Genomic DNA, 20,219 nt, shown 5'->3' on the forward strand with positions numbered 1-20,219 from the left:
AAGAGCCTCATGTTCTAACTTCAAGATGGCCGGAGGACACAAGAAACGCAGCCACTGTTGAGAGTGGGATGCGCACCCAAGATCAGGTCTCGAGTAGATGTGTAAGAACATTTGTCCAATGATTTTCCTCAAAGCATTGCCCAGTGCTGAGGGGTGTGGAATTAACAAAGTTGCCATAGTGATTATTCAGGTTCCTCCTCGTATTACATGAACCATTTTCCTCTGAAGAATACCGCCGTGCAGGCGGGTGACGTCGCGCAGTCAGAAAAGGTGCGTGTGAAGCCTGGTGGTCTGAGTTAGAACCCTGAGCCCACGTGGTGGAAAGGAAGCCCCGCCTCCCTCAGTATGCTCTTTGGCCTTCATATGCACACTATGGCGTATAGGTGGACACATTCACACAAATATATGCATGCAACAAAAGTGTTACATTGGAAATTACGCAACGAAACCTCTAAAGGATGGATTAGCCATGTGTGGCATATACAACTGATGCGACATTACGTAGCTTAGGCTATGTGGCACGGCCCTGTTCCACAACAACAGAAAACAAGGAAAAACAAAACATGAGGGGAGGTTAGTTGCACAGCCTCACCACTTTGAAATTCTGTGGTCCAGACCTTCCCCTGCACCTTTCCTTCAAGTCCGAGTATGGAAAGTGCGTTTCTCCAGCGTGGTCTGGAGGTGGCGCTATTGCAGTTGGTCCATGACTGAGGCAATAGCCTGTGAGGTCAGGGTTGGAGGAGGACATTTTGAGGGTACTGGCAGGTCCTCTGTGGTCTGGGAAGGCCTGCTCACCAGCTCTTGGGACAGTGAAGAGCCCGGGAAGGAAGGCAACAGCTGTGTGTGGGGAGAATATCGCTAGAGGCTCATCGTGTATTTTCCATCTGTTCCCGTCTCCAGGACGCCAGCAGTCTGTCTCTGCATAGGTAATTCAGAGCTGGGATTCTAGGGTGGGGTAGATAAACACTTAGTCGACCCAGGAGAGGAAGTCCTGCCTCGATCCTCGCTTTCTGTCTACTTTCTTTCTTTTATTATTATTTGTGCATGCATGTGGGTGTGTGTACACGCAGAGTTCAGAGGACAGCCTTGGGTGTCATCTTCAGGAATGTCACCCACTGCCTCTGAGAAAGACAGTGTACCAAGCTGGTCAGGAGCTCACCAACGGGCTGGCCTGGCTGGCCAGTGAGCTGCAGAGGTCCTTCCATCTATGTTCTCAGTGCTGGGCTGGCAAGCCCGGGCCACCACACACAGCATTTTTGTATGGGTCCTGGGTGTTCAGCTTCACTCTTGCAAAGCAAACTCCTTACTGACTGCGCCATTTCCCCCCACCCCTTCCGGGCTCCTTTTCTCTGGTGAGCTTTGGGGACCAAGGCTTGATGCACCCTGCTCACAAGAGTTTCAGGGGGTGTGGCCTTGGCCTATGGAGTGAAGGCATTTCAGGTAAGACCATCTTCAGGATTGGAGATATGGAGCAAGCAATCTACTGCCCACTGATCCTCTGCTGCTTTCTGATCACCCCATAATACCTAGGTCTTCAGCAATCCATGGTAGTGTCCTTGAGATGAGATAAGAGAAAAGAGGCACGGACTTAAGGGCTACATGTAAGTTTCACCCCCTCCCGCTTTGTCATAGGGTGAGAAGCACAGCACAGCTTCCCTAGCCTCCCTAGGCCCAGCCTGAGTCGAGGGTTTGGGTACAGAGTGTGGGTCTGGGCTATGGTTCCAGGAAGCACAATAGGGGTTGGGGTAAAGGAAGAAGAGTCAGTAAAAGATTCCTGGTGGCAGCTCCAGCTATCTGCCCCTCTGAAGGCACAGGATCCCTCTTCTCAACAGAAACACCTTCCTCCCATGGGGAGGAGCACGGGGCCCATCAGCTCCTACATCCATTGGGTAAAGGACATCTCTGGGTTGGTGGATCAGCCGTGGGTACATTTCTGTGTGATGTTGGAGAAGGGAAGAGACCAGTGGAAGAAAATTGAAGGAGATGCCTCCATTGTGAATGGATTCGGTTCTTGCCCATCACAGCTGGGGCTGAAAGTGGAGGTCAGGGATACATGAACTCAGGAGTCTGCGGTACACAGAGATATGTCCTTTACAGTGTGATGTTCCTCTAGGGCCAGGAACAGTTGCATTGTGGAGCCCAGGCCTCTCTTCTGAACTCTGATCTGTGCAAAGTTAGCTCACCAATGCCTAACGTTCAGGATGCCTCTCAGATCTGTACTTGGAACAAAGTCAAGTTCATTTTCTTCTAGCCAGACCAGCTCCACCTTCAGATTGCTCACCACAGCATCCGCCCAGTGCCTGGGGGATGTGCTCATGGTGTGTGTGTGTGTGTGTGTGTGTGTGTGTGTGTGTGTGTGTGTGTGCACAGTATACGTAATTGTATGTGAGCATATGGAGACCAGGGGTTGGCCTTGGTTATCCAAGTTGCTTTCCATGGTATATTTTGAGACATGGTCTCTTATCACTAAAACTGGTACACATCAGTTTGGCTGGATTGGCTGGGCGATGAGGTCCATGGACCCTCCTGTCTCCACATTCCCAGAGCTGGGCTTACAGGCAGGTACGGCTGCACCCATTTTTGACATGGATGGTGAGGGTTCAATCTCGGGTCCTTGTGTTTACATGGGAAGCATTTTACTAACCTTCTCAGCCTCCGAGGCTCATGCTTCACCTTGCTCTATCACTCTCCTATGCCATCAGTCAGCAAGCCTCTGGAGTCCATTTCCTCTCTCTTACTTCAGTCCTCCCTCCTCCTCCTCCCTCCCCGCCCCGCCCCGCATCGATCAAGTTAGCGTATGTAGATAGTAACACGATTGAAGATTCCCTCTGCTGACAACAGCATTCTCTTATACTTTGGTGACAGCAAGAAATACTGATGAGCGTTTGGAAGCCAGTGTGGCAAAATACATCACTAAATCACACACCTTACCTTTTTTTGAGCCAGGATCTCACCCTGTAGCCCAGGCTGAACTGCAGCCCTGGTTGGGCTCAAACACACAATTCCTGCCTTGACTTCCCTGGTTCTAGGATTACAGCTGTGAGTTGTAGCACTGGACTATAAATGTTATTGTCTAACCAAAGGTTCCAGACCCTCCCCAAACAGTACTGCCAACTGCGGAGGTATATGAGCCTCTGGAAACCACCAAACCAGCAGAATGACTACACAGGAAATGATGTACCTTAGCCTTGTGAGGAGCCCTGGTCAGAACTGGCATCTGTGGAGGCCAGCAATAGGTACAGACCTGGTCCAATGTGGGGCAAGCTCTGGGTAAAGATGTGTTGGCTGGGCCCTGGAGGAAGAGCTCAGATCATTCTCACAATGCGATGGATATGGACAACGGATGAAAATGCCAAGAAGCCCACATGAAACAAGACTTTATTAAATTTGTGTCTGTGTGTCTTCGTGTGAGGGATGGAGAACGCATGACACAGCACACGCGTGGAGGTCAGAGGACAATTTTATGGAGGGGGTTCTCTACTCCCACCTTTACATGGATTCAGGGGATCAAACTTAGGTTGCCTGGCTTGTGTGGTACATGCTTTACCCACTGAGCCACCTTGCCAGTCCAGGATCAATCGCTGAACCTGGGAAATGACAGTAAAGATGGACACAGTGGGTAGGTTCTAGAGATCTTCAGAAAAGAAATCAAACTGTTGGACATGTAGATGGGGAGAGCCAGAGAGTTTGGGGAGGGGGGGGAATCTCTGGCTTCTGGCCTGCTGTCCCATATGTGATGGCATATTCTGGAATGGAGAACTCTGCAGAAAGGCCCTGTTGTGAGGTGTGTTCAGTGGTTTCAAGTTGGGTTGAAAATTTCAAACCATGTCCTGGAGGCAATGTTTGGTGTATCCAGGCACCCGCAGGCTTTTCTGAAACCCTCCTTCGTGGTACCAAGTTCCTGAGCCTCAGGCCATATACAGTGTGGTTGGGAAAGGCTGCTCTGGTCTCCAGAGGGTAAGGCTGGGGGCAGGGGGCCTGGGAATGGAAGGCAGAGGGAAAGGGAGACACGGATACAGGAGCCCATCCTGATGGGTGACTGACCTGCCAAGATGGGGACTCCAGACCTCCCAGGTGAAGGTTTACCACTTAAAGGACAGGTTCTTGTTGCTGACCCCAGAGGCAGCCTTTATTTTGCCCCTTCTGAAGTCTGGTTGTCCAACACTCACCTGCTTTCTTTCAGAGAATCTCACATTCTCCCAATGACCTTCTTTGTTTGATTGGAGTCATTTAAATGGGTGTCTGCCCTTTGCAACTTTCAAAGTCACTGCAAAGGCACCAGCTATAGACTGCTTTGTTTTTATGTCTCTGAAATGAAGTTCTTGCTGGGCATGGGGCAGCCCTTTAATGGTCTCTGGCCATTCTGCTCTGCATAGTGAGTTCCAAGCCAGTTGGGATATGTGGTGAGATTTTTTTTTCTCAAAAAATAAAAAAATGGTGCTGGAGAAATAGTAGAGAGCTTAAAAGCAGTGCACGCTTTTGCAAAGGGCCAGCGTTTCGTTCCCACCACCCACACAGTGGCTTGCAGCCATAGGTAACTCCAGTTTTAGGGGATCCAATGCCCTCTTCTGGTCTCCTCAGGCACCAAGCACACATGTGGTGCACAGTCATACAAGCAGACAAAAAATGTATACATATAAAATAGAAATCTTTATTTAATTAGAAATACAAAATAAATAAGAATAAAATTTAAGTACCCGCAGCTGCTACTCAGCTTTTATATATATGTATATATAAAACTAAAAAGCCCTTATTTGCCAAATTGTCTTTCAGTTAGTTGTAAGATATTGAAACTAACTTTGTAAGTCAAGTTTCTCAATTACTATCTTTTTTACCCTCCAAATTCATTGGCCCCTCTGTGGAGTTGCTCATGAACTCCAGAATCAAATTTTCAAGGTAAAACCCTGTGAAGATTTCCATTGAAATTACACATCAGATTTATAGATTACCGAGGGAGGATTGACACATGCACAATGCTGCTCTAAGACCAGATCCCTTCCTCCATTGATCCAGGGCTTAAAAAAATAGTCCTTCATCCAATTTCAACATATATCTTTGCACATATTTTGCTAACCACATTGTTTGGGTCCCCTGATGCTTACCAAGTCGTCATTACTGGTCTTCAGGACAGGAATTGATCTGGATATATTTATTGCCTCATGTGAGCCTCTTCATTCAATGCCTTAATTAGTTCTTGTGCTTTCCCAGTTTATTCTCCAGCTTTTGCAGGGTGAACAAACACATTATCTGCAAATAGCCACCATTTTTGACTCTGTCTTGCCAACATGTACAGACTGCTTTTCTTCTTTGTTATCTCATCCCTGACATGAAGGTGGGTGATGGCTGCGATGGCTGCCTGTCTTATAACGCTGGTGTCTTGCATGACAAGAGTTCTGATGAGTCCCAAACAGGTACCTAAGAGCTAGTGACCATTTTATGGAGATTTGGGGTCCAAGTAACTTTACAGTGTGCCAGGATGGACAACAACAAACTTAGTTCTTTGCTTCAGAAGTCATTAGAAAACGTGATATTAAAAATATACCGTGGCAATCTATGGTGGGAGAGATAGTGCTGTTTATAAACATTTTGAGCAAAAGCAACTTAGAGAAGGAAAGTGTTTATTTGACTTACATTTTCAGATCCATCACTGAGGGAAGTCAAGGTAGGAACTTTCAGGCTGGCATGCTTGCTAGCTCACGCAGCATGACCTCAGGCCAGGGAACTTATCCACTGCCTAGGGAGTATAGTAGAAGCTATGAGGAATGCTGCTAGCTCTGCTGCTTTCAGGCTAACACTCAGCTAGCTTTCGCACACAGTCTAAGATCACTTGCCTAGGGAATGATGTTGCTCATAGTGGACTGGGCCCTCCTAAACAAGTTAGTAACCAAGATAACCTTCACAGACAAACCTTTAGGCCAGACTGATCTAGCTCATCTCTCAACTGAGACTTCCTCTTCCAGTGACCCTGTACTGTGTGACCTTAACAGTCAAAGTTAACTAGGATAAGTAACATTTCCAACCTTAGTTGAACACTGTCCCCTTTCCTTCATGCCTTATGGTTTAGCAGTTTCTAGAACTGGGATTAAACTGAGATAAACTGTTCCCTCTCCAACTTGTCTTTGATGAGTGTTTCTTCAGAGTAACAGAATGCAAACTAGAACAAGGGTCAAAGGTCCCAGGACCAGAATGTTGCAGATGAAGGAAATCATAGGGAAATGTCGTAACTACTAATATTAAGACTTACCGTGAAGAGGCATTTACTTTGATTTCTGGAAGCAGAATGTTGGATGGATGCACAGACTTTTTTTTTTTTCAATTCCTGCCTTACTGAGAGTTTTAAATTTACTTACATATTTAACAGAGATTCTTGCTATGCTACCCAGGCTGGAGAGTGGGGGATATTATGACATGCAACCCTACTCCTGATACTAAGTATAAACTGACACCCTGACTAACATGGTGCAGTATAGTTCAAGCCAGTTTCTTTCTCCAGCTTTCTAAGTAGGGGATATAGATGCTGCATACCTGGTTGAGTATTTTTAAAAATTAGAAATGGAAGTTAATTTGAACAAGTGGTTTTCATATGTCTCTGGAGACAGCCATGAAACCATCCTGTTTTAAATTAGCAGAACCACAATGCATAAAATGTGGCTAAAATATCACACGAAATCACAAGACTGCCTGACTGTGAGATGTTAACAGAATAAAGGGGGTGATATTGAGCAGCCAGCCAGCCAAGAGCTCCTAGGGTGCCTCTGTCATATCCAATGGGCTTCTGCTTCAGGTGCGGTTTGCTGCCTCCTGGTGGCTGTTTGCTGCTATGAATTATACATCCATGGGAACAATACCACCTCATGTTGGTCCAGACTTTAGGACCAGAATTCCCAGGGGATCTTTCCAACCATTCAGGATCGACTTTGACAACTGATCTTAAAAGATGGAATAGGAAGGATTCTTTGGAGATGCAAGGAACTCACTCTCCCTGATCCTCCAGTTTAGTGTCCTCCCCACCTTTCCTGATCCTTGTGTCTAGTGTCCTCCTCACCTTGCTTTCCTTCACATACCTTTTGTTTGTTTGTTATTATTATTATTATTATTATTATTATTATTAATTTTTCAAGATAGGATTTCTCTGTATAGCCTTAACTATCCTCGAACTAGACCAGGCTGCCCTCAAACTCAAGAGATCCACCTGCCTCTGCCTTCTGTGTTCTGTGTGCTGGGATTAAATGTGTGGGCTTAGAATTATTTTTTAAATGTCATATCTTATTGAATGCTTACTATGTATAAAATACTCAACCATGGTTGTCTTAGCTCCTTTTCTGTTTTTTGTGTTTAAAGCCCTGAACTCAGGAAAGAAGTATTTATTTTAGCTCAATGTTCAAAGCAGAGTCCATCTTGGAGGAAATGTGGAGGTAGCAGGAACCTGAAGCAGCTGGTCACATTATATCAGAAGAGGAGAGCAATTTATGAATGCTGGTGCTCAGCTAGTCCCCATTCCTCTTTTATGCAGTCCAGGATCCAGCCTAGGGAATGATGCCACCCACAGTGGTCTTCCCACCTCAGTTATTATGATCAAATAGCCTTGCACAGCTGTGCCCAGGGTCCAACTGCCAAGTCAGCCTTCAATCTTGTTGAGCTGACCATTCATACTAACATCACACTTGTCTCCAAATGAATTATTTCAAAAATTAATGCTTCTATTTCTCTAAATCAGATGTTGTGGGGCAATGGGCTATGCACAGACAGCCTGGTCTCCAATCGAGCTGGGGTCTTGAACCCTGGTGGGACCCGTGGGTGGTAATTTCCACTTACATGGGATGGTAGGCATTCAACCATGTCTCCTGGACCTCTGGCTCCTGTAGAAGTTACCACCCCCACATGCCCCACATCCCCCACATCTCCCACAGCCCCCACAGCCCCTACAGGAGAGGCATGTGGCTTTCAGTCATGTAGACAAAGTCCCAAGCTTCTGGCCTTCTGGCTAGACTCCTCCCCAGTTACCTAGAAAGATAACAAGCCCACTATAAGAGGGGCTGTTTGGCCCCTCCTTGCTTTCTAAGCCTTTACCTCTCTCTCTCTCTAAGCTTTCACCTTTCTTATTCTCTAGTTCTTTTTTCTCCTTTTTCCTCTCCCTATCTCTCCACACGGCCATGGCCTCTCTCTCTCTCTCTCTCTCTCTCTCTCTCTCTCTCTCTCTCCCCCTTTTCTTTTTCTCCATGCCTTTCTACAATAAAGCTCTAAAACCATAGACTGTCTCTGATCATGAAGGCCTACTGTGCTTGAACGATGGGATAGGCTTTCTCTTAATGAGCCGTGTCTAACTTCCTGCCAGGAGGCCTTCCTATGTTGCAGCCACAGACCCAGACTAAGGACTCTCATATTCAGATTAAGGACTCTTGACTGAGTGGGAACCACCCAGTGCCCACTCTCCCTCTACCCTCTTCCTTTATCTCTGGGGCCGAGTGCAGCCCTGGGGCCCTTATTCTGTTGTCAGCTTCTCTGCTGTATGCAGCATGGGATGCCGGAGACTGAGAACTTGGTACCTGGGACTGCCCCTTGTCCACCACCCGCTGTGTGGGGTCAGTGGCCTAACACAGCCAGATGCCCACCCAGGGCTGTGTGGAAAGTGTCCAGCAGTTCTCTCGTGTCCATCCGCCCAGAGCACAGGAACTCTGGCAGGACGCGGGCACTCTCTCCTACTCCCCTCTTCCCCTACACCCACGGCCCCGCAGGATGTTAGTATTTTTAGCTCTATTTTGCAAGTGGAAAAGAACCACAGAGAGGTTACATGCTTACTCAGGTCATCCAGCCAGCTCCTGTTGTAATAAGTAAGAAAGCCAGATTCAAAGCTGGTGGTTTCTTTAAAATGCGTGCTTCTGGGTCTAACTGTCTTGTCCTTCCTTGGCTTCTAGGAATATATTTGGGGATGGTATAGTTCTCCAAACCTACCTATTCCAAATCTACCTGCTAATATGGTTTGTGTTGTTTTGCCCATATTAAGATTTTTTTTCAACTAAGTTTTTCTTTCTGTGCATTTCATTTGCCTTTGGTATCAAGATTATATAAGATTCATAAATCAAACTAGAACTCTTCTATACAGGTCGGTGCTCTGACTATCAGTGAAGAATTTATTCTGTATCTCTTCCTTAAAATGTTGGTCACCTCCTCTGCAAAACCATTCCGAAGGTCCTGTGACACTTGTTCTGGTTTGCATTCTGTTACGCTGAAGAAACACTCAACAAAGCCAAGTTGGAGAGGAAACAGTTTCTTTCAGGGTACAGGTTATGGTTCATCATGGAGAGAAGCCAAGGCAGGAGCTTGGAGTAGGAAATGTGGGGGAGCACTGCTTGCTGGCTTGCTCCAGGCTCCTCTTCGTCACCTTACTTATACTGCCCAGGCGTGACACCACCCACAGTGGTCCAGTCTGGGCCCTCCCACATTCATCAACAATTAAGGAATGGGCACTCAGACATGGCCACAGGCCAATCTAATGGAGGCAGTGACTCAGATGTTCTGTCTTCCCAGGCGTGTCAAGCTGACAACCAGATTAGTCATCCCAGTGATTAAGCTTAGATGATAAATTATTAGCCTTTTCTAGTTTCCCACTTTGAGGCCTTTTAGGATTTCTGGAGATAATCTTCATATTTATCTTGAGAAGTTCAGACTTACTATCTAGCAATAGAGCATTAATACATGGTTAAAAAATAGCAAAATTGCAAGTTTGTTGTTTGCAAAGCAGTGAGTCTGTTTGAGTGTTCATGCCTGCAGAAGTCTTTGTTATGATCACCTACGTTCTCCCGTAAGGAGCCGATGGAGTGTTCTATCCTGTCTTATTTCTTATGCCTCTCAAAGTCCTTTAATAAAAAACACAGCTGAATGTCTTTTAAATACTTTTGAAATCAGTTTTTTTTCCCACAGATATTTTGGGATGATAGATGAACCAGCCAGCCAGAGCTCAGAAAGAACTAGGAAGGGGTGAACTTAATCAGCAGCAATCTCAGAGGCTGAGAACTTTCTAGGCCTAGATAAGATTGTATGGAGGCTGGAAGCTTCCAGGACGAGCCTAGGTTAGCAGATGGAGGTAGTAAGCTCTGGAGACAACAATTGTATCAGGCAAAACCAAACACTGTGTGTTCTATGGATTCTGTTTCTCTAGCGAACACTGCCAAAAACAACAAACATAACCCCTTAGTCCTGATATTCCTAATCTCTTCACAGAATTAGCTTCTACTCAATAACATATATTGTACTTCTGTGCGCAACCTCATGCTCTCATTTCCTTATGCTTGTTTTGGGTTCATTTGATATGATTCACTTTCTTTTCAACATAAGCTATGACTTTGCCTCTAGGCAATGTTATAGCTGCACCTCATACTTTTTTTAAAAAAAGTTTTATTTATTATTATATGTAAGTACACTGTAGCTGTCTTCAGACACACCAGAAGAGAGCACCAGATCTCATTACAGATGGTTGTGAGCCACCATGTGGCTGCTGGGATTTGAACTCAGGACCTTCAGAAGAATACTCAGTGCTCTTGACTGGTGAGCCATCTCTCCAGCCTCTAAGGATAATTTTATTATCACATATTACCTATAATCATAATGGACTTCACTCTATTTTCTACATGTTAATCCTTTCTCTTTTTCCAGTCAGCCTGATTTTACTTGTGTGTGTGTGTGTTTGATGTGTGTGTATATGTTTGGTAAGTATGTCTTTGTTTGGTGTGTGTGTGTGTGTGTGTGTGCTTAAAGATCCTGAATGCTATGGTTACAGGTGTGAGTCACTATAGCCAACAGGAAGTACTGTTCAGTTCAATATATTTGGGGATTGTATGGTGTGTCCTGTTACTTGTTTTTGGTTTAATTATGTATGGAGGGAGAAAAATCACTGCATGATCTCTACTCTTCTGTTTTGTTTCTCTGTGTAGCCTCGGCTGTCTCAGCACGCCCTGTGTACACTAGGCTGGCTTGGAATCAGAGATCTGCCTGCCTCTGCCTCCTCAGTGTAGGGATTAAAGGCGTGCGCCACCACCGCCCAGCTGATCTCTACTCTTTTTTTTTTTTTTTTTAAACTTTTAATTGATTCAGGTACCCAATCCAATTCATCTCCCTTTCCCCTCGTACCTGGCCTCCTCCCTTGAAACCTCACACCCTCCCCCCCCCCAAAAAAAAAAAAAAGAAAAAGAAAATTTCATTTTGGAAGCTGTCGTATTCACATATATTTAGTTGCAAATGTTCCTTGTAAGGAGTCATTGGTCTGATTCAAGGCCTCTGGCTTCTGCCTCACTATCAATAGTGGATCCTCTTGGATATCCTATTGTTGTCCTGTGTCATGGAGATCTTGCCACTTTGGATCTATAGGACCGGCCTTGTCACGTGTTCCAGAAGCTCATAGATGGAGTAGATATCAGGGTGGGACTGCTCAAAGCCTGGATCTGGGTCTGGGATGTGTCTGAGCTGGTCAGTCGGCCAACTCTCCAGCACTCACAGTACTGGGGTGAGCTCTCCAGCGCTGCCCTGCCTAGTTCATCCAATGCTACAGCTAGCAAGGAGTGGAGCTAGCTCTCCCATGCTCACATACTTGGGGGCCCTGTTTACCCAGGCTTTTGCCGCCAGGGTCAGCTCTACTGTGCTGCTCAGGTGAGGTGCAGAGCCTGCTCTCCTGAGTGCTGCAGCCAGTGAGGGGGCAGGAACAGCTTTCCTGCCTGCTGTAGGATGTAAGGGTCAAGGCAGCCTGGGCAATATGTAGGCCCACTCTCCCGTACTGCAGCTTGCAAGGGGCAGGGCCAGTTTTCACATAATGCCCAGGCAAGGCAGGGAACAGTTTGCACAGCCTGCAGACATCAACCTGGCCCCAGGTGGCAGCCCAGAGCAAGGATGTTGACCTGGCCTTTGGTAATAACAGACTGCAGAGCTGCTGCAAGGCCCTGGACTCATACTTGGTCTCTGGTGGCAGCATAGGCCAGGACCCCACCGTGGTCCCAGGTGCCATCACTGGTTACTCACATCAGACTGTGCCTCACTACCCTCAAGTCTCCACTTCTGCCTCTCTTCATTGTCCCACATCTTTCTGTTTCTCTTTTTCTTCCATTTCTCCACCGTCTCCTTGATCCTCTTAGTGGTACCTGGGGACACTGGGTGTCTGGGGTGGTCTCAGGAGTGTTATGCCCCACCCATGGAGTGTGGCACCAGGCAGGGGTCATCTCAGGCATGGTCTGCCTGCCCTGGCCTGTACAGTGCCAGCCTGGTGGTCATCGAAGGCTAGCTCCCCACCTGGGCTCCATGGTGCCATGTTGGTGGTCATCTCAGCTTGCTCCAGTCTCTACTCTTTTAACATTGTCGATGCTCACTTGATACAGCCTCTAACTTATCTCACCAAGGGTTCCAGGTGAACTTGAAAGTACGAGCATTTCAATATTTGGGGGAAGAAACCAACAGACAGGGTCCCATTGACTGTAGAACTGTTCGTGTCTCCCTTGTCTTCTAATTTTCTCCCTGCTTCCTCTCAGTTGCTGATCTTGGTTCTGACAGGCACTGCTTCATGCATCTTAAAGAACTGGAGTGAAATATGTGCACATGTAGAGTTTCTGGATCTCCTTGGTTAGTGTTATCTTTAGCTTTGTACGTGTGAGTGTGCATGCACACATGAGGGCACACACATGCCACTGCATGCATTTGGAGGTCAGAGAACAACTTATAGGAGTGGATGGACTGCTACCATGTAGGACCTGGAGATGTAAGTCATCTTGTCAAGTTTGGTGGCAAGTGCTTATACTGCAAAACCATCTCAAAGACCTCCTCCTCTGTTTCTTCTCTCCTCAAATAACTGCTTTGTATACTTAATTTTTTTGTCATATTTGGGATAAGAATCAAGGCCTTATCCATGTGAGGCATGGGCTTTGTCAGCTGAGCTACTCCCCAGCTCGTGTGGGTGTCATGGATGTGTCTGAGTGGTCATTTGGCTCCTGCATTCTTTAGCACTTTAGGCTACTGCACTGTCATGCAGCTCATGGCTTGGGCCACGTAAAGAAAGAGGAGGAAGATCAAGGGCACCCCTCCTCCTTTTCCTGCTTCATCTGACAAGAAACATGGGTTTCCTCCTGGGACTCTGGGGTCTTTGTTATACCCTACCTCCACAGGACAGCAGTGCTTGTGGGTCACCTTGGGGACAGAGAAAAGAGCAAGGAGACACAGCCCTGAACAGGGTCCTGGCTCATAGAGACTCCATGATGATCTTGGGTGTCAGCTTGACTAGAGCTGGAGTTAACTAAAGGACCACTCAGGACGCCTGTGAGGGATTTTCTTGATCAAATAAAATTTGAAGTATCTTATTGGGTCCCATATTCTCTCTCTGTATTAGCATTGCAAGCTCAGGGTAGATTTTGCAAATGAAATTGCAATATAGTCCCATATGTTTAAGTTGTTAATCAGTGTTTCCAAATCGTTCTTTAAATTGCCCTGGCTACTTTATGTCACGTTAGCACTGTTCTTAAAACGGGCTGATGAAATGGCTCAATGGGAAAAGGGGCTTGCTGTTAAGTCTGATGACCTGAGTTTGATCCCTGGGACCCACATGGTAGAAAGAACCAATTCCTACAAGTTCTTCTGACCTCCATATTGGTGCTGCATGGGCACACACACACACACACACACACACACACACACACACTAATTTAAAGCCAAACAAACCTCTCCCAACCCCTCGTCAGCAGCAGATCTACAGCTTTTCATCTGTTTCCTGTCTGTTAAGGGCAGAGATACTGTTTTGCTGAGCTGACTTCAGGCCCCATGTTTTGTGATAAAAGCTAAGCATCTTTTAATGTATTCTTGGCCATTTATACAACCTCCTTGGTAAGTAGTCCCTTTCTGTTCTTGCCCGTTTTTCTGTCTGGTCATTTGTCTTTTCACTATTGATTTGTTGAAATTGCCTGTGTAGTTTCTGCTGTTTATTGAGGCGCTCGTTGAGACTCATTACTTAATCAATTTGTCCATATGTTCTGTGAGTATTTGAGAAACAATGTATTCCCTGTTCTAATTCTACGGAGATATATCACAACCATCTGGTTAATTTTGTTATTTAGATAGCTTATATGATCTTTTAAAAAATATTTGATCTGCTGAAGTCTGAGGTAGTACAGGTGTTTTCAGATCACACATTCTGGCTGTGGCTTTCTGAAGAAGCTGCCTTGCGTTTAGTGTTTCTCTCTTTTCTTTCCCTGCTCTCCCTCCTCTTCCCTTCTCTTCCTTCCCCTCCCTCCCCTTCCTTTTTCTCTCCTCCCCTCCTCTTTTCTTCCCTTCCCTTCTTTCCCCTCCCCCTCCCCTCTACCCCTTTCCCCCCTCCTCTCTCTTTACATACCCCCTCTTGTTCCTCCCCCTTTCTGCAGATGCAGCTGAGTGAGTGACTCCAGACCTTTTTGTGGGGCTGAAGACCACGGCCAGGCCCTGCTTCCACTTGCGCCTGCAGCATGATGAGAAATCACCGCCCACCATGGCTCCTAGCCAGTCAGATGCGGAACATGGTCTCACTCAGCAGTGGACAACAGGACAAGAATAAATGATGTTTTTAAAAATTTTGATAGATTATCACTACGGAGCCCAGAGTGGCCTCAAGCTGGTGATCCTCCTGCTTCAGCCTCCCACATGCTGGCATTACAGGCGTGTCCCACCATGCCTGGGTGATTCTTGCTTGGTTTTGACATTGTTGTCATGCTTTGTGTGTCCCCCCCCCCCACACCCACTGACCCCATTTTTGACTCAATCTTTTTCTCTGATCTTTGGATAGCCATTCATTTCTACATTATCAGTTTTTATTTATTTTTATTTTTTATTTATTTACTTATTTTTGAGACTAGTCTCACAATAGCCCTAGTTGGCCCAGAACGCACAGAACACTCTATGTAGACCAGGCTGACTTTGAACTCACAGAGTTCTGCCTGCCTCTGCCTCATGTATGTATGTATGTATGTGCTGTGTGTGTGTGTGTGTGTGTGGTGTGTGTCTGTGTGAGTGTGTTGTGTGTGTATGCAGGTGTGTGGTGTGTAGTGTATGTGCGGTGTATGGTATATATATATATATATATATATATATATATATATATATATATGTGTGTGTGTGTGTGTGTGTGTGTGTGTGTGTGTGTTGTAGGTATGTATGTATGTGTGTCAGTGAATATGTGGTATGTATATGTGTGTGTGTCTGTGTGTGGTGTGTGTTTGTGTTTCTGTGAGTGTATGGTATGTATGTGCGTTTGTGTGTATATGTATGTGTGTATGTCTAGGAGTGTGTGATCTGTATGTGTGTGTTATGTGGTGTTTTATGTGGTGTTTTATGTGTGTGTTTGTGTGTTTATGGTGTGTGTGTGTGGTCTGTGTGTGTCTGTGAGTGTGTGGTTTGTATGTGTGTGTCTGTGAGCATATGTATGTATGTATGTATGTATGTATGTGTGTATATGTGTCTGGTGTTGTATAATGTGTGTGTGGTGTGTATGTATGGTGTGTGTGGTGTGTGAGTGTGTGAATGCTTCACTAAGCTCCTTTTCCAGCACTGAGATTCTTGGGTCTTGTGTAAATCATTCCAAGTGGGAGGAGAGTCTAGCAGCACAGTGGTTCCTTCTCCAGGGCTCTGAAGTAATGGTCCCCTCTCACACTTAGTGTGATGAACTAGGTGTCAGCTGACAACCTGCTGGTTTTCCCCTGTCAGGAACTTGTTTCATATGCTGGACACTTACAGCAACTTTCCTTGCCTTTCTAGTTGCTGGCCCAACAGTGTTATAGGGTGTGTAGCTGGAATTTGTGGCCAAGCCTGAAGTAATAGATGTGACACACCAGCAGGTGGAGAGGGTGACTGCCACCTCTCTCACCTCTCACCGTGCTCACTGTGTGAGAGGGTGGTATAGTGGCCACTTCTGGAGGTGCCTGTCAGGCTGTCAGCTGGGATGCGGGGCATGTGCCTGGGTCAGTGGGACAAAGGGGAGGAAGCCCCTCATCTGAGGTGACGCTCTCTGCCTCTGTTTCCTCACCTCCACTCAGCCTGGGCTTACTACTTACCACATGTCTCGCTACATCTGGGAACAGAGCGGGAGGATGCACCACAGTCACTGGCAAGGACCTGGGGACGCAGGCCATCAAGTTTTTCGTGGTAACATCCCTTTAGGTCTGACAACATTAGTGTGACCTTGGGAAGAGTAAATGGAAGTACAGAGATAAAGAAAGGAATAGAAAGCTATGAGTCGTCTTAGAGAAACTTCAACAGAATCCTAGCGTTGTACACAGCAGGCAGACAAGAGATCCTTAAGATCAGTTTTTCTGTTTTGAAGCCATGTGAAACATTCGAAAGAGCAGGTGGCATTACACAAACAGTTTAGCTTACGTGTAGGGAAATGGAAGAAAATTTGTCACTAATAAGTAAATATACATAATAAATATAGCCAGGTGGAGTGGTACACGCCTTTAATCCCAGCACTTGGGAGGCAGAGGCAAGTGGATCTCTATGGGTTCGAGGCCAGCCTGGTCTAAAGAGCAAATTCCAGGACAGGCAAGGGTACACAGAGAAACCCTGTCTTGGAAAAAAACCACACACACACACACACACACACACACACACACACACACACACACCAATCAATATTTAGGAGTTGCTGGCTGATTTCTATAGTATCGTACTGTGTGTACAAATCTGTGTGTTTGTGTATTCATGCATGTGAACATGATGTATGTACAAGTAATATGTTTTAGTACAGGCAGCTGTGTATGCCTAGAGGACAGAGGAAGATGTGTGGCATCTGCTCTATCACTTTTTGTTGTCTTCTCTTGAGAAAGGTTTTTTCACTGAACACAAAATAGAGTAGCAGCCACGAATCTCAATTCTCCTGCCTCTGCCGCCCACAGTGCTGGGGCTATAGGCATGTGTGTGGTCACACTCTTTTTGTTTTTTTGTTTTTTGTTTTTTTTCGAGACAGGGTTTCTTTGTGTAGCCCTGGCTGTCCTGGAACTCACTTTGTAGACCAGGCTGGCCTCGAACTCAGAAATCCGCCTGCCTCTGCCTCCCAAGTGCTGAGATTAAAAGCGTGCACCACCACGCCTGGCAAGGTTTTCACATTTTAATTTATTTGTGTGTGTGTACAGTGTGTGTGCATGTGCGCGCGCGCGCGCGTGCGTGCGTGTGTGTGCGCGTGCGTGCGTGCGTGCGTGCGTGCGTGCGTGTGTGTGTGTGTGTGTGTGTGTGTGTGTGTTGCAGCACCAGGAGGATGTCTTTTGAGAATTAGTTCTCTCTTTGCACCATGTATACCATGTGGGTCTCTGGGATGGAACTCAGGTCATCAGACTTGGTGGCTTTAGCCTCTGTGCTGGCTCAGGGGTATAATATAAGGACTGCTATTGACCCATTCTATAGATGACACAATTAAGGCCCACAGAGGTTGGAAGTTTTGTCAGAGTGCTTGTGGCTATGCAAACAGTAGGAGATGATATAGACACGACATTCCAACTTGTGCAACGCCCTAACCTAGAATCTCAAGAGACTCCCAGGCAGCAATGTTCACAAGGCAAACAGCTCCCTTTTCTTGAAGGTGATAATTACTAATGAGCCTTTCCTGACTCTTCTGGGCAGGATGAACTACAAGCCTCATTCCCAAACATCAGCCTGAAGAAAGCCCGTATCTCAGCCCCCTCCATCAGGTGGACTTGGAAGCAGAACCAGTTTTGAATATGCAGAGATCCGAGAAGATCTTCCCAGGCCCTGTCAAGCACAGGGACAGGAGCGTGGCACAGCATTCACATGGCTCCAGCCAGCCCTGACTGACAGCTCTGGGAGCCACGCTGTGTTCACAGAGTTCTGAAGTGTGAGGCCAGCTCGTGCAGTTGCTGTTGCTTCTGTTCTCCTTTCTCATAAGAAACCATTTCAGTGCTTGCTGCATTATGTGCTTGCTGCAGCAAAATTAAACAACAACAGGAGTGTAGAAAAGAAACCCTCATAGCCTGCTCCAAGCTCATGGAGGCACACACCCTTTAGGAATTGTGCAGGCTGGGCATGTAGCTCAGTGGGTAACACTTATCTAGCACATGTGCAGTCCTCGGCTCCATCTCCAGCACCACAAGAAAACATCCTTGGAGCCACACACTGGTGATTCAGCACTAGGGAGGCAGAGGGGGAGAATCAAAAGTTTAGTTATCCTTGGCTACCTAAGGAGCTTAAGGCCAGCCTGGCTATAGGAGACTACCAGGAAGGGAGGAAAGAAGAAAGGAAAAGGGGAGGAAGGAGAGAGAGGGAGAGAGAGAGAGAATGAATTTTATCTAAAGATACCAATAAAGTATATTTGGGGCAAAGTTCTCAATATGCTCATGCATATTTAACTATTTTAAAGGCTGTATAATAGTCTCTTTATATGTAAATAGCATCTTCAGCAGCAACATAGCGTGAGCCTCACTGCAAGCTTTATTTTCTGGTAGACACACCTACAGAGTACACTGAGCCGGGCATAGTGCACATGCCTTTGGGATATACCGGCCTGCCTGGTCTACAAAGGGAGTTCCTGGACAACCAGTGCTACACAAACTGTCTCAAAAAAAAAAAAAACAGGGAAAAAGGGATAATGAAACAAAAAATATATAATAAAGTTTTTACTAATATATTTCATTCCACCTAATATTACATTGCAAGGTCGTGAGTTCCATGTGGACCTTGGGAACTGAACCAGGGGGACCCAGCGAGAGCAGTCAGAGCTCTCGACTGCTGGGCTGACTTTCTAACCCATCCTTCCAGGTTCTTAGTATTCTTTCTTTGGGATGGACTTATAAACACAAGATTGCTAAGTCAGAGAGTTTATGCATTTTCTATTATAATTGATATGGCCCAAGGTTGGCCATGTGGTTCAGTGGTAGAATGGTTGCTTAACATGTGTGAGATCGTGGGTTTGATCTCCACAGTACTGTACATGTGTTTCTAAATTGCCCTCTAATGAGATAAAATCTAATCTTATACTTCTATTAATATGATTAAGAGTGATCATTTTCCTACACTCTTGCCAAAGTAGACATCGTTCCTTCCCCCTTCTCCTGTCTGTTTACTGTGTCCTGAATGTTGAACCCAGAGCCTTGCACATAGTAGGCAAGTAAGACAGTTACCACAGAGCTGTATCCCCAGTGTCTCAGTCAGTGTCCTAGTGCTGGAAAGAGGTGACTGATCCTGACATCTCTTATAAAACAAAGTGCTTATTGTCATGGTAGGACGCATAGCATCGTGCAGACAGACTTGGTACTGGACTTCTATATCTGGATAGGCAGGCAGCAGGAAGAGAGAGACTATGTCTGGCTTGAGTATTTGAAACCCAAGCCCACGCCCAGTGATACACTTCCTCCAACAAGGCCATATCTCCTAAAGTGCCACCCCCTGGCGCTGTTAACCAAACATTAAAATCTATGAGCCTATAGGGGCCAAATTTATTCAAACCACCACATTCTCCTCCCTAGTCCCCATATGCTTATAGCCATATCATAATGCAAAAATGTATTCAGTCCAACTCCAGAAGTTCCCGTAGTTTATAACAGTCTCAACCTTTTATTTATTTATTTATTTATTTATTTATTTATTTATTTATTTATTTATTATATGTGTGTACACTGTAGCTGTCTTCAGACACTCCAGAAGAGGGCATCAGATTTTTGTTATGGATGGTTGTGAGCCACCATGTGGTTGCTGGGATTTGAACTCAGGACCTTTGGAAGAGCAGTCAGTGCTCTTAACCGCTGAGCCATCTCACCGGCCCCCTTAACCTTTTTTAAAAGCCCAAATTTCAAAGCCTCTTCTGAGATTCATGAAGCCTTTTAACTCTAACCCCTATGAAATCAAAATCAGAAAAGCAGATCACACACTTCCAATGTAAAACGGCAAAGGGAGCACGGAGAGGAAAGACTGGACCAAAGCAAGACTGAAAACCAGCTGGGCAAACTCTGAATTCTGCATCTTCATGACTGATGTCAAAGCGCTCTTCAGATCTCCAACTCCTTTCAGCTTTGCTGACTGCAACACACTTCTCTCTTGGGCTGGTTCCACTCCCTGTCAGTAGGTCTACACGGCAAATATCCCGTGGTACTGGGATATTTCTCAGACATGTTGGGGCCTCCAAGATAATCCAGGCTCCACCTTCATAGCATCATACAATGTCCTCTCTGGGCCTCCATGTAGGGATGCCCTTGCCACAGACTTGGCCTCAATGGCTT

At 46.0% G+C, this 20,219-nt stretch overlaps 1 long non-coding RNA gene across 1 annotated transcript; it reads left to right on the forward strand.

Moving 5' to 3' along the window:
• Positions 1–697: 697 nt before the first annotated feature.
• Gm13530 lies at positions 698–18,546 on the forward strand. The gene is made up of 3 exons (XR_374260.2): positions 698–926; positions 14,388–14,678; positions 17,611–18,546. It is a non-coding gene; the product is annotated as a predicted gene 13530 (long non-coding RNA).
• Positions 18,547–20,219: the final 1,673 nt, after the last annotated feature.

The sequence above is a fragment of the Mus musculus genome, chromosome 2, assembly GCF_000001635.26.
Source record: "Mus musculus strain C57BL/6J chromosome 2, GRCm38.p6 C57BL/6J".
In the NCBI taxonomy this organism is placed as follows: Eukaryota; Metazoa; Chordata; class Mammalia; order Rodentia; family Muridae; genus Mus; species Mus musculus.